The following is a 12,551-nucleotide window of genomic DNA, read 5'->3' as shown; positions in this document are numbered from 1 at the left end:
TGGCTAACGTGGGTCCTGGAGAATCGAGCCTCGAACCTAGGTCCTTAGGCTTCACAGGCAAGCGCTTAACCACTAAGCCATCTCTCCAGCCCCACTTTATATTCTTAATCTACCAAGCCACCAGTTCTTCTCCATGAGCTGCCTCTTCAATGTTGTAGAAAGAAACAATAGGACTCCTGCTCTAATGTCAACATCTAAGCAACAAACATCTGGCTGGCTACCTTACCCATTTGCCAGAGTGTACTCATAGCCCTGCCCAGTGTAGAGAGGAAGGATCCAAGCCTCTTTGTTTTGCTCACTTCTATCTATGAGCAACAAACTTTTCAGTTCCATATCGTGCAGAGATGCAAACTGAATGTAAGAGGTCACGAACATGGTGCTCAGAATGGTGTCTGCCCCCACGGTAGAAGCTTATTGCACACGAACCCTGTCATTTCAGATCTAAACAGCTGGAGCACTGGAATAAAAATTTCTCATTTTGTAACAGAGGGAAGCAGTAAATAAAAATTATTTCTCACAGAAGAAAAGTTTCCTTCTTCTAATAATAAGACTGACAGAGCATATCAAAAGGTCAGTATATTTCACTGGACTCCAAAGTGATATTGCTGTTAGTAATTTTAATCTGATGGTCTAAGTACTCTTTTCCCTGTCTCTGACAGTGATGGCTTCCCATGTAGTATTTTAGAATAGGAATTTGCAAGCCTAATTCCATAACAACAAGCCTCCAACAATAGCAGAAACAATAATAATTAAAACAAATGAAAACCAGTGCTTAGTGACTCTCTGCTCTAGAACAGAGTGGCCAGGATTATAGCTCCTGGTTTACTCTGGAATCAGAAACTCTTTCTCTTCTACTTAGGACCTACTTGTTCTAGAAGACAATGTGCTTTCCTTGAAACCACCATCAGGCCCATCTGACAGTCTTGGTCATGTAGCAGCCATTTGGTCTCCAGAGCAGTCAGCTCTAGCACCACCCACAGGCTTTCTGAGTCGAGGAGCAACAGTAAATGGTTATCTGTGGTACTTTGATATTAAGAATGGTGCATTTGTTTTCAAATGGGTTCCACATGCTGAGAATGATGTTTGATGATCCAAAGACCCCTAAACTCTCTGAGCCTTAATAACCTGAGCTATGAAATAATGACAATAATATTATTGGGTTTTTCTTTTCCTTGGGGCTGTTCTGAGGACATGAAAAGTGTCTGGGACAGAGCCTAGCATAACAGTAACAGTAGTTCCATAGTGGCAGACAGCAGAAGCAGCAGTTACATCAGTGAAGACATTGGCATGGTGGGGAGGGGGGCGATTAGAACAGTGCAAAGGGTTGAAGCAGAGACCTGGAGCATGGCATGTTCCATGTTGCTCAAAATCAGCACGCCATCTGGGGCCTGCAGTAGGTTGCTATATTGGAAGACATCTGAGTCACTGAAGGCTGTTTCAATGCAGAGCAGAGATGGACCTACAGAAGGCATCCTGGAGAAATGATAGGTTCAGTCTTGGTGGCACAGGCCTTTTCCAGTGAGGCTACTGGAGCCCATTCTGGAAAGGCACTCATCCTGCATGAATCACCCAGAGAAGTGAGGCCTATTTTCAGACCTGGAGCAAGTCACAGGATCCAGTAAAGCACATTCAGGTTTTTGTTCATGAAATCACTGTTTATGTTTTTCTTTTTAACTTATATTAGATAACACTGACAAGATGCTCCCAAAACTTCAACAATGTCTTCATTGTCATGATCAATAGAGGTAAGAGGTGCTCATTATACCATTGTTTTCCAGAGCCAGGCCAGGCTTGGTTGATCTTCTCTGCTCTTTTGTCCTGAGAAGGGTCTGGAAGCAGGATACCCGCCGCTTAAAGTTCTTCTCCTTCTTTTTAGAGAACCGTCCCTAACTATTCTTTCCAAAGGTCGCTATGAGCGTCCTTCTTGTCACGATACAAGAGATCTTTCTTACCACACCATAATCTCTTTCTTGCTTATACTCATTAGTGTTTATGAGGGCTGAAGGTTGAAGTCTCATTTTTCTCATTCTTTCACCTCTAATATCTAACAGTGTGCCTACCCAAGGTTGTTGATTCTCCCTCCTCTTCTCCCTCTCTTCTTCTCTCCTTATCCCCACTTCTTCCATCTCCATTCAATGAATGCATGAGCTCCAGAACTACAGGGAATGGCACTAGAATATACATCAGAAATTAAGGGCAGATTTGATTCCAAGAGCTAGGAGAGTGCCAGGTGAATACTTCTCCGGGCTTCTAAACACACCTTGTGACTACAGAAGCATCTGGACCTACTTGCTCACATTCCAGTTTTAAATTAGCATATCATGAAGCTGGAGAAATGACTCAAAGGGTAGAGCAGCTTGCTTGCAAAGCCAGGCAGCAGCAAGTTGATACTACTCAGCCCCTTTGTTAAGCCCAAAGCAAAGTTGTGCATACGTCTGTGATTACAATGCACCGACAATGGAAGGCAGAGTCTGAAGCACCTGAAGCCTGTGGACTCGCTGGCCTGGTTTTGCTGGAAAGAGACCCTGGCTCAAAGAAAGTAGAAAAAGAGTACAGACAACTAAATCTTGTCCTCTGATCTCCACACATACTTGGGCACAGGCACATACACACACACACACACACACACACACACACACACACATGCACACACAAATGAATAAGGTAAATTTTGCATTTTATAATTTTCATCTTAACTTGGAAACCTGCAAAGTGGAAAACAAAATCCCAGCTACATGACACATAGGAATGTTTCCCTAAGAGTTCACCAGTCCAAGGGATGTAATGTTCCTGTTCGTGAGTTCAACACCATTTGCTTCTGAAGGTATGGCCCTTGGGCCATAGTTTTGGAGGCCTCCAAAATTGTCTTCAGAGAGAAAGAAAAGATGGAAGAAGAAAGTGTGAGTGGAGGAGTGGGAAGCCATATTCATCATCTCCTTGTCTCAGCACAGCAAAGCAACCAGAGAATAGATTTTCCATGGTGATTAATGATCCAGGACTCAGTGATACCCTGCTTTCTAGATCCAAGAACCAGTTTCTCATATCCTGGGTGGGTGGGAACCCAGTGTTTTCTTCCTGAGATGGTGTGGAAAGAAAATGCTCTTTTCCATATACAAGTAGTTCAGTGAGGACTCAATAAGTCATAGTTTTAAAGTATTTTGTTTACTACAAGTTTATTAGGCATAAATAATTTATGTTAACATTTTAACCAAAATAATATGGATAGCTCCTAGAAAGAAATGCAAGAAAATGCACTCTTTCTACCAGGCCTACATTAGTTGTTACTTACTTATTATTGGAACTGGGCTTAGGTGGTAATGCTCAGGACAGTGTAAAGGAAAGCAGATGAGCCCACAGAATAATGTGAAAAGATAGGCAGAAACTGAAAGTATAAACTTCAGTGTAAACACCAGGGGTGCGTTCTGATGAGGACAAGTGTGTGAGGGTATGTCCCTAAGAGCATTTGCTTAGCATCAAGTAATCCAGGTGATTATAAAAGAAGCATAAATTCTCCTAGCCATGGATCAGAGCCTATAGGCAAGAACAAAAGAAATATACCAAATTCTTCCAGAGAAGAAAGATGTTTGAAGAAAACAGTTAGGCCTTGAAATTCTTCTAAGACATTTCAGAAAGTACAAATGAAATAAGGGTAAGGATAATTGGAAAGTTCCAAATCAATAGACTATAAAAAAATATAGTAATTATACATAAGCCAATTATATTTTATTTTGTTTTTACCCCTACTTCCAACTTATAATTTAGCATTAATTAGAATGTCCAACAGTAATCAAAATATAGAGACTATGTTAGACTGACTTGTTCCTTTGAAATTATCTTAGGACATTTTAGAGATCATGTTTTACAGCTATGTAACCTATTTTTAAATATGTAAGTTTGGTCTGAGAACTCGAATATTTTAGAGAAGCATTGTCTTTCATCAACAGAGAGAAGTACAGGTCATTCATGGCCTTGCTGTTGCCCTGTGTGCCCTGAAGGAGCAAGCCAACAGTGCTAATTGTCCTAATATTTTATTTGTTCTAATGTCCATCCCAACTTCACCCTTGTTTCAGATACAATCTCAGCATGTGCCTCTCATCACTTCTAGTCATCTGCCCTTTTGTCTTTGTCTCAGAATTCCCCTCTGTGTTTTTTTTTTTTCTTGCTTACTTTGAATAAGTTTTCTGACACTTTTACCTCTGTTATAGATGGTTTTTACAGTAAGCAGGACACCACCCCCATCAAGTCTAACTTGCCAGCTTATATTTTGTGTGTTCTCTGATTCCCATTAGTTAGTTTAAAAGCTAAGTGAAGTTGTGAGCCCAGGAAAGTATGTTCTAGGAAAGCAGAATCCAAGAGACTGGTGTTTTCTAGGTAACAGTCATTACAGAATTGCATCATTCAATACAATAACTGTGAAGTCTAGTTCCCTGTGTACTGAAAGGCCTGTATATTCATTGTCCAGGATAAGATTTCCAAGAAGCGTGACCCTTTTTTTCCCTTCCCTAGTCATTACAGGGTATCTCTGGGTATGAAATAGAATCAGAATGTAGATAATTAAACTATGCCTATGACATGCTGAACAATCTTTGTAGCATGAATACAGTCATGTAGAATGTTCTGCCCCATGCAAGTGATAAAACCTGCTCTCTGCAGTTACCTCTGACTGCTTATGACAATATTCATAATACAATTAATTTTAAATATAGTTTACTTCTAAAAGCAGTCATAGACTCGCAAAAAAATGAGTGCAAAACTCAAGAGGAATTTCCTATGCCCACTATCATCATAGGCACATAGCTTCCCCCCACACGGCCATCCTGCACCATCATGGTACATGCTCCAACTGTAGACCCAGCCTGTCATCACCCATTCCATATCTCACATTAGCATTCACTCTTGGTGTTATATATGCTATGAATCTTCACAAATATGTAATTGTACATATTTGGAATGTGGCATCATAAGAATAGTTTCATTACCCTAAAAATTTCTGTGTTCTATCCACCCATCTTTTCTGCCCATTTAACTCCAGACCCCTTTACTGTGCCCACTTTGTGTCTCTACCACAATGACAACCTGCTAAAGGCACACAAGTGACTTTTCAGATCAGCTTGTTCATCTTAATCATGTGCTTTTAAGGCTCTGCTGCGGCTTTTCATTGCCCAATAATATTTCAATGTGGACATAGCAGAGTTCGTCCATTTACCCACTGAAGGGCATAATTTTGGCAATTGTGAATAAAGCTGTTCCAAATGTGTGTAGATGTTTTGTGAGTATGTCTCTGACTTATTTTGAATATATCAACAACACATTGCTGCATACAATTATGGTAAGAATATGTGTAGCTTTACAAGAAACAGAATGGTCACACTTGTGTTCAAATAGCCTTTGCCAGTTTGTATTCCCAGCAGCTGTGATTGAGAAGTTCTTTTGATCAACATCCTCACCAGCATGTGAGGGCATTTTGATCAGTGTTTAGTGTTTGTAGCACTATGACAGTCTTGTGGTGATCTCACCTCATCTTAATGGTCATTGCTAATGACAAGTGAAGTTCAAGCCCTGTGCATATGATTCTACACCATCTCTTCATCTTCTTGGTGAGATGTGGACCCTAGCAGCAGAGCAATGGGAGATGATGTTATGAATGTGATCTTCCTGCAGATAGACCTACCATTGATGCAGCAGCGAGATCTCCAAGGTCATTCTGAGAACTGCCACAAAGATGGTTGGCATACACAGAGCCTAAGTATGCCAGAGCACACTTATCAAAGAACAGATGACAACTGTATTATTAGATATGAGAGATGGATTTTCTTTTCTCCCCAATCCCTGCTCCAAATCACTGTAAACTCTGGAGACTTTGAAGAAGGAAAGTGAAAGAAGTGAAAGTCTCACAGAGGGAAGGCACATCCCTATTGTCTATCATGAAGCTTTACTCTTGATTAATGTGTGATAGTAGAGGAAATATCTTTAAACCAGACTCAGATGAAAACTCTCATAACACTGAAGTGTTTTTGTTTTTTATAGAAAAACAAAACCTTGACTACCATTAAGATGAAGTGGAAATTTGTTATAGCTTTTAAATAATTGGAGAGAAAAAACATTGTGTGTATATATATACCATAGGCAAGTCTAGAAACTCATTAATAAAAGTAACAAAACAGTATGATATTGACATTAGGAAGAAATGTAGCCTACTGTGTTCCCAACTGAAAACAAGAAACAGGCCTGCAGCTGTGAATTCATATTTAAGGGCAACCTCTGTACCATCATTACTGATGGTACATAGAATAGAAGATACACAGTATATTGGTGGTGGTGGTAGTGGCAGGAACACACAGAATAACAGACCTACATTATTACAGAAGTAGAAATGGAGGTTATAGAATAAGAAAGGTATGGATTCAAATTTTGGTTCTGGGGCATGGGAAATAACTCAGAGTACTTGCCATGTAAGAATAAGAGCCTCAGATGACCTGACTCACCCTGAGTTCAATTCTTAGCACCCATGTAAAAAGCTGTACATGGTCATGCATGCTTATGACCACAGTCCTGTGGGGAGTGGAGAATGGAGAACCATAGGGCTCACTGGCCAGCTGGCCTGACTGCCAGATTCAGTGAGAGACTCCATCTCAGGGAAACACATGGATGAGAAATAAAGGAGACACTAACATTCTCTTTTGGCCACCAAACATGAGCACATGGGGCACACACACCTACACACATCACACATGGTACTTACATACACACACACAAAAAAAACAATTTTTTTTGACTGCAATGTCTATTGGTCCCATATTTAGGTGAATGACCCCACTTTATCTAATGCTTTGTCCTATGTAAGTGGAAGCATAAATGATATTGCAGAGACATACAATTTAAAATGCTTAAATGAGACTAGAGGATGGCTTAGCAGTTAAGGCATTTGCCTGCAAAGCCAACGAACCCAGGTTCAGTTCCCCAGGACCCACGTTAGCCAGATGCACAAAGGGGCACACACATCTGGAGTTCATTTGCAGTGGCCGGAGGCCCCTGATGCATGCATTCTCTCTCTCTCTCTCTCTCTCTCTCTCTCTCTCTCTCTCTCTCTCTCTGTTAAATAAATAAATAAAAATATTAAAATGATTAAATGTATGCTCTTCAAATAATTTTGAAAGTTTATTAGGGGAAGATAGTATATCATACACTTCTCCACATATCAATAAGAATTTATGAGTATTATATTTCATTTGAGTTAATTAGATAGTAACAATAGATACAATATGTACATGCACTCAAATTAATACAATAATGTGATAAAATGGTCCAGATAATAGAAAAAGGCCATGAAAAATCATAATGATGTCAATTGTCATCAGAAAGGCTAATGTCTTAGTACTTAACATACATAAATATTGCTAACTAGAAGTTTTGCAACTTTATGTACCAGGAGAAGAGCCCAAGTCAGAATTGGGAGTACAGACACAGAATGGCTGGAAGATGTGATGTGTTTTCACAAGCAACAAAAACATAAACATGACATGGTTGCCATAATCTTGTTGTCACTAATGAAGCTAATCTAGACTTATAGAAAGAAAACACTGTATTGCATTACCCAACAAAAATTTGATTTAATCACCACCTATTTAATGTATCCCAGCTCCCTTCCTCTCTATGAACTATTTTTGTTTTCATCTATTACTTCCATGAAGGGCGGGAGGCAGATGTGAACACATCTCAGAACATGATACATCTCACTTTGCTCTCTTTTAGCCTTTCTCATAACTATTTTTCTAAGGAAAATCAAACAATTGATTTATTACTATTGTATGATCAACTATAATTTCAATTAAGTGCACCATCTTTGTTGCCCATTTCTAGTCTTAGAACGGTGATAAAATATGTTTTCTATTCTATCTTTATCCATTGTTGTTCAGTCTAGGGTCTGTCTATATATACTGACCCAACTAGTCTCCTTATTGTTGAGACCCTCTCTATGACAATTTTCCTAACCACAAAGGGCATCCCTGACATTCCTTTTGTAACATTTACTAAGTGCATTATTATGCTCCAGTTACACTGCTAATGAACTTTGCATACCTTATTTCTTTAAATCCTTTGAGGTAGATCACATTGTTCTCTTTTTAAAAGGTGGAACCTGAATTTTAGAGGAACCAGTGTAATTAAAGCCACTAGGAGTTAAACTCAGGTCCGAGTAGCACAGGTGCTCCCATGTAGGCTGTCCTGACTCTCTCAGAACAGACTCCTGGTCCTACCTGCACTGGTCTGCCTTTTGAGATAAACTAGCAAAACCCTAAAATCTTCTTTCAAAGTGAGGCCCTCCAACTGGCTACGGTGGCACACTCCTATAATGCCAGCACTAAGGAGATAGAGGCAGAAGAATCAGGAGTTGAAGGCCAGCTTGAGCTACAGAGTCCTGAAGACAGTTGTAGATAGATGATAGGTAGGTAGGTAGGTAGGTAGGTAGGTAGGTAGGTAGGTAGGTAGGTAGGAAGGAAGGAAGGAAGGAAGATAGATAGATAGATAGATAGATAGATAGATAGATAGATAGATAGATAGATAGATAGATAGATAGATAGGAGGATGGATGTCTTAATCCTCCAATTTGTACCCATTTCAAAGCAAAGATTCCCAGAGACCTAGTCTCCTAACCCAGATTGGCAGGTCAGACCCACAGGGGCTGAGATCTAGGGCTGATCTTTGATGGCTCTACAGGAAAGTTACATGCATCAACAGCTGAGATCGTTATGCTTTGTCTTTCTACTTAGATACCAAAAGGAATTCACAAAGGCTTCCTGGAAACAACATTCTGACCTCTAGTGGTCTAACCCAAAAGTGAACCTCTGATGTGACAGGGTTAAGGAAATTCTTGGTCTTTGGAGCTCATCTTTTGACTAGAGACTTTTTTTTTTTTTTTTTTTTTTTCGAGGTAGGGTCTCACTCTAGCCCAAGCTGACCTGGAATTCATTATGGAGTCTCAGAGTGGCTTCGAACTTACGGTGATCCTCCTACCTCTTCCTCCCAAGTGCTGGGATTAAAGGCGTGCTCCACCACGCCCGGCCTGAGACTTTTTTGATTAAGGGTAAACTACCTGGGGCTGTGCTCCAAGTACCTCTCAGAACTCTCTCACAGGGAACATCTACAAGCAAGAAATTCACAGACTTGACTTGTTTTATAGTAGCCACACAAAGGGATTGCCATTCAATTAAAATGTTTACTGACTGTTTTTTGCAGTTGATGCAGAGCTACAAGGAGCAGAGTTTCTGTCCTTATAAAAGCCAGGAAGAACATAACCAGTACCCCAGCCCCCACTCACTGCCTCTCACTTGTTTGAGTACTAACTAGCTCTCAGTTAATTTAAAATTGACTTCTTACCAGCTCCTACTTTTCTCTTAGAAAGAACTTTCAAGCCAGTCCCTTGTCTTTGCCATTCTCTTTGTAATGTCAACATTCCTATGTTTATTAAACCTTTCTGATTATGATAAAAAATTATTGACATGCCATAAACTCAACATCTCCCTTGACAGAAAATATCTCCACCAGCAAATCCAATGACCACATACTATGAAAATAAATAATTAAAAAGAACTAGTAGCAACAAGAAATTCAAAATATTTAGGAAAGAAAACCCAAAAGGGCCAGCCAACTTAATTATTAAACACTTGAATAAAATGTCCCCGCCATTAATTCCTTCAATGTTTTGTTATCTTAATATATACCACTTTATTAAAATGTGTTTACTCCTTCCACTTTCTCAAATAAAAGATAATATTCATCATGAGAAACAATCCACACTTTTCAAACTCAAATTTACCACAGAACTGTAGCTGACAAGCGTACTGAGAACTCTGTGGTCTCTGGGGCAGAGAAAATGAAGGTTATGTCTACTCTGTTCTTGGGAATTCACAGCTCCCTTGCTATGCCACAGGACAGACTGAAAATGGTCGGCTCTTATTCATTCTGGCATTGAGTCTTTCCACCTATCCATTTATTTTAAAACATGGACAGATACTCACAAATACAGGGGGGAAAAAACATAACCGCAAAAATTCAGTGGTATGTGTGTGAGTTCCAAGCCCGGGACAAAAGGGAAATCATTCTATAATGAATCAAATGGAGAAAGAGACCATTTCTTATCAGGCACCACTCCCAAATCCATGTTTTACCTGTGGCCTTAAGTAGACTGTAAACTTTTAGCATTTCAAATGGTACTTATTAAAAATATCTACAAATTTTACTCTACTTGCTTTTGCTTTCAGGTATATAATGATTGCATTTCTGTTGGCAGGAATTTTTCATTTATAATTTTTGCTTTAGAACCTAAAGGTCAACTTTTGGTTAACTTCATGGCATTAAATTAAAGTCAGATTTAAGAAGCAAAACAGACATCATCTTGTGGTCTATTGCTTTAATGGTATACCATGTTGAATTTACCCACAAGACATTCATTTCTGGTCCTTAGAAACAATTTAAAAGAGAGAGCAAATGTGCCACATGGACAGCAACCACCATATAAATATGTATTATGGAAAGTCTCCCGCCCACAAAGAAACACTCATGTTCTAGTTTAGAAAACAAGTGATTCAAACTTGCAGAAAATAGGAACCATTTCTGCCTATAAGGCTAGATCTGCCACGGGGAGCCATTGGATTTATGTTGAGCTTCCAACCAGCTCTCCCTGGGTTACTTTGAGGGATTTATGTTTGATTAATTAAAAGTTAATATGTTATAATCTCCAAGATAAAATTGTCGTTGAGTTTTCTCAAAAAGAATGCCTGTTCTCCATAGAAAGCACAGCTTTTGTTCTCTAAATCATATTCTACCTGTGTAATCATTGAGGTGTAAAATCTGAAGGAAATTTTTAATAGTAATAAATGCACAGGAAATCACTGCAGCTTTGCCCAGCCATACAAGGAATAGAACCCTGTTGTTTGTAATCAGAAATATATTTTAAAATTGAGTGGAAGAAACTATAACAGCTGAAAGGAAAAGAAATTTGGCTTGTAGTTTGAATTTCTTCCAATACAACTATATAAGCTTTTGCTGCCAGCTACTAGTCAGAGTATATGTATAGTCCACTAACTCTGAGACAGCAGCAGCTTTGGAACATATTCCAGGATATATAACCCCTCTGTCCTTCCCTTCCAGATCTAGTTCAATGTTGTCTTGTAAAGAAAGACGCCTGTGTGTCTTATAGTTCTCCCCTGACTGGCCATACATGTCCATCTCTCTTTACTACAATTATTCTAATAGATATCAGTACAGACCCAAGTTTCACTTCCCCAGAGTCTCCTAGAGGTCTTAAGGAATTTTCCCACCATCCCTACCTGTGTTGTTGTGCTGGATCGGCTAGAGGAAGGCAGGAAAGACTGGGCTGTGGGACAGCCAAGCCCTTTATGGAGGGAGGTCACAGCACCAGTAGCTGGAGGATGGAAAGGTGGAGGAATTAGTGTGCCATGGCAAACATGTTACAGTGCCAACAAAAACATTCTTCTTTTATTTTCCAAGAAGTTCAAAGTACTTTGTAAACATTAACTCATGAAGCCAAGTAGTCATGGAGCAATTATTACTCTAATCCACCCTTAAGATAAAGGTTTTGCAAGCAAAATAAAGGAGATAGCTTGATATTTGCTTATTTCTCAATAGTTTTTGAGCACCTACTATGTGCAGGTCATGAAAACTACATGGATTCCAGTGGGGCTCTCAGGCTGGTCCTGGTTCTTTTACTTGTCCACTTGGGGCACTCAGTAACAGTCTATAACTATTCATTTCATGTACCTATCTTTGCCAAATTGTTTAATGCAATGTGCACCATTCTTTAGAATGCTCATAATGTGATCAGTGCTGAGCAAACACACAGAAGGAAATCTTTAAGTTACTGGTAAATCTCATTTACAATGATAGAAATTGAATAATATAAATTTAAAGTGCCTCTTTTGAAGGAATCCTAAACAAAGCATTAGTGTGAAAAATTCTTGTCTCTTTGAGTGCTGGTGTAATTCCTACAGGAGTCCAGGAGAATTAAGATCAGTATTATCATGCTGAGCAGTTCATATAAATAATCTACATCTATCATGAATCTGACAAGCAAGCATGTTTGGTAAAGCAGAGTCTATGTTATGGGGTCTTTTCTGAATACCTTATGTGATGAAATGGAAAATTCAATATAGTAAATGATGAAGGCCATGTCTAAACCCTTCTCAGGCAGAAACAGAATGTAGGGTTTATTGTTATCTGTGATAAGCTGCCTAAAATCACATGAAGGCCTAATGAATCAAAGGGATTTGACCTGTTGCCTTATAGTGAAACAAGATGAGGATTCTACTCTATTCAGAATGTCACTAGTTCAGGTGAGTTTGGACCTAACACAAAGGCTGCTAGAGGTCTCACACACAGAAACTTACGCATATTTTAAAAGTTAGAGGAAAGTACAATGCCACTTATAGCCCACATTTTCTCCCTAGTAAATGCTTGCCTGACAGAATAAAAATCTCATGGAGGTAAAATGTTGATCTGTCACTCAAAGCACATGTACCTCATAAAATTCAAAC

At 39.2% G+C, this 12,551-nt stretch overlaps 1 protein-coding gene across 2 annotated transcripts in view; it reads right to left on the bottom strand.

Moving 5' to 3' along the window:
- Positions 1–11,450, bottom strand: part of LOC101617089 (cytohesin 1 interacting protein) — a 71,324-nt gene extending 59,874 nt beyond the window's left edge. The window contains exon 1 of one of the 2 annotated variants that reach the window (XM_045147901.1): positions 11,328–11,450. The gene's annotated coding sequence lies outside the window, so the exon portion shown is untranslated. The remainder of the gene's footprint in view (positions 1–11,327) is intronic. The other variant, XM_045147902.1, reaches the window with a different exon arrangement.
- Positions 11,451–12,551: the final 1,101 nt, after the last annotated feature.

This window comes from Jaculus jaculus, chromosome 4 (genome assembly GCF_020740685.1).
Source record: "Jaculus jaculus isolate mJacJac1 chromosome 4, mJacJac1.mat.Y.cur, whole genome shotgun sequence".
Lineage (NCBI taxonomy): Eukaryota > Metazoa > Chordata > Mammalia > Rodentia > Dipodidae > Jaculus > Jaculus jaculus.
Note: the sequence above shows the minus strand (reverse complement) of the source record. Positions and strands in the feature narration are given on the sequence as shown.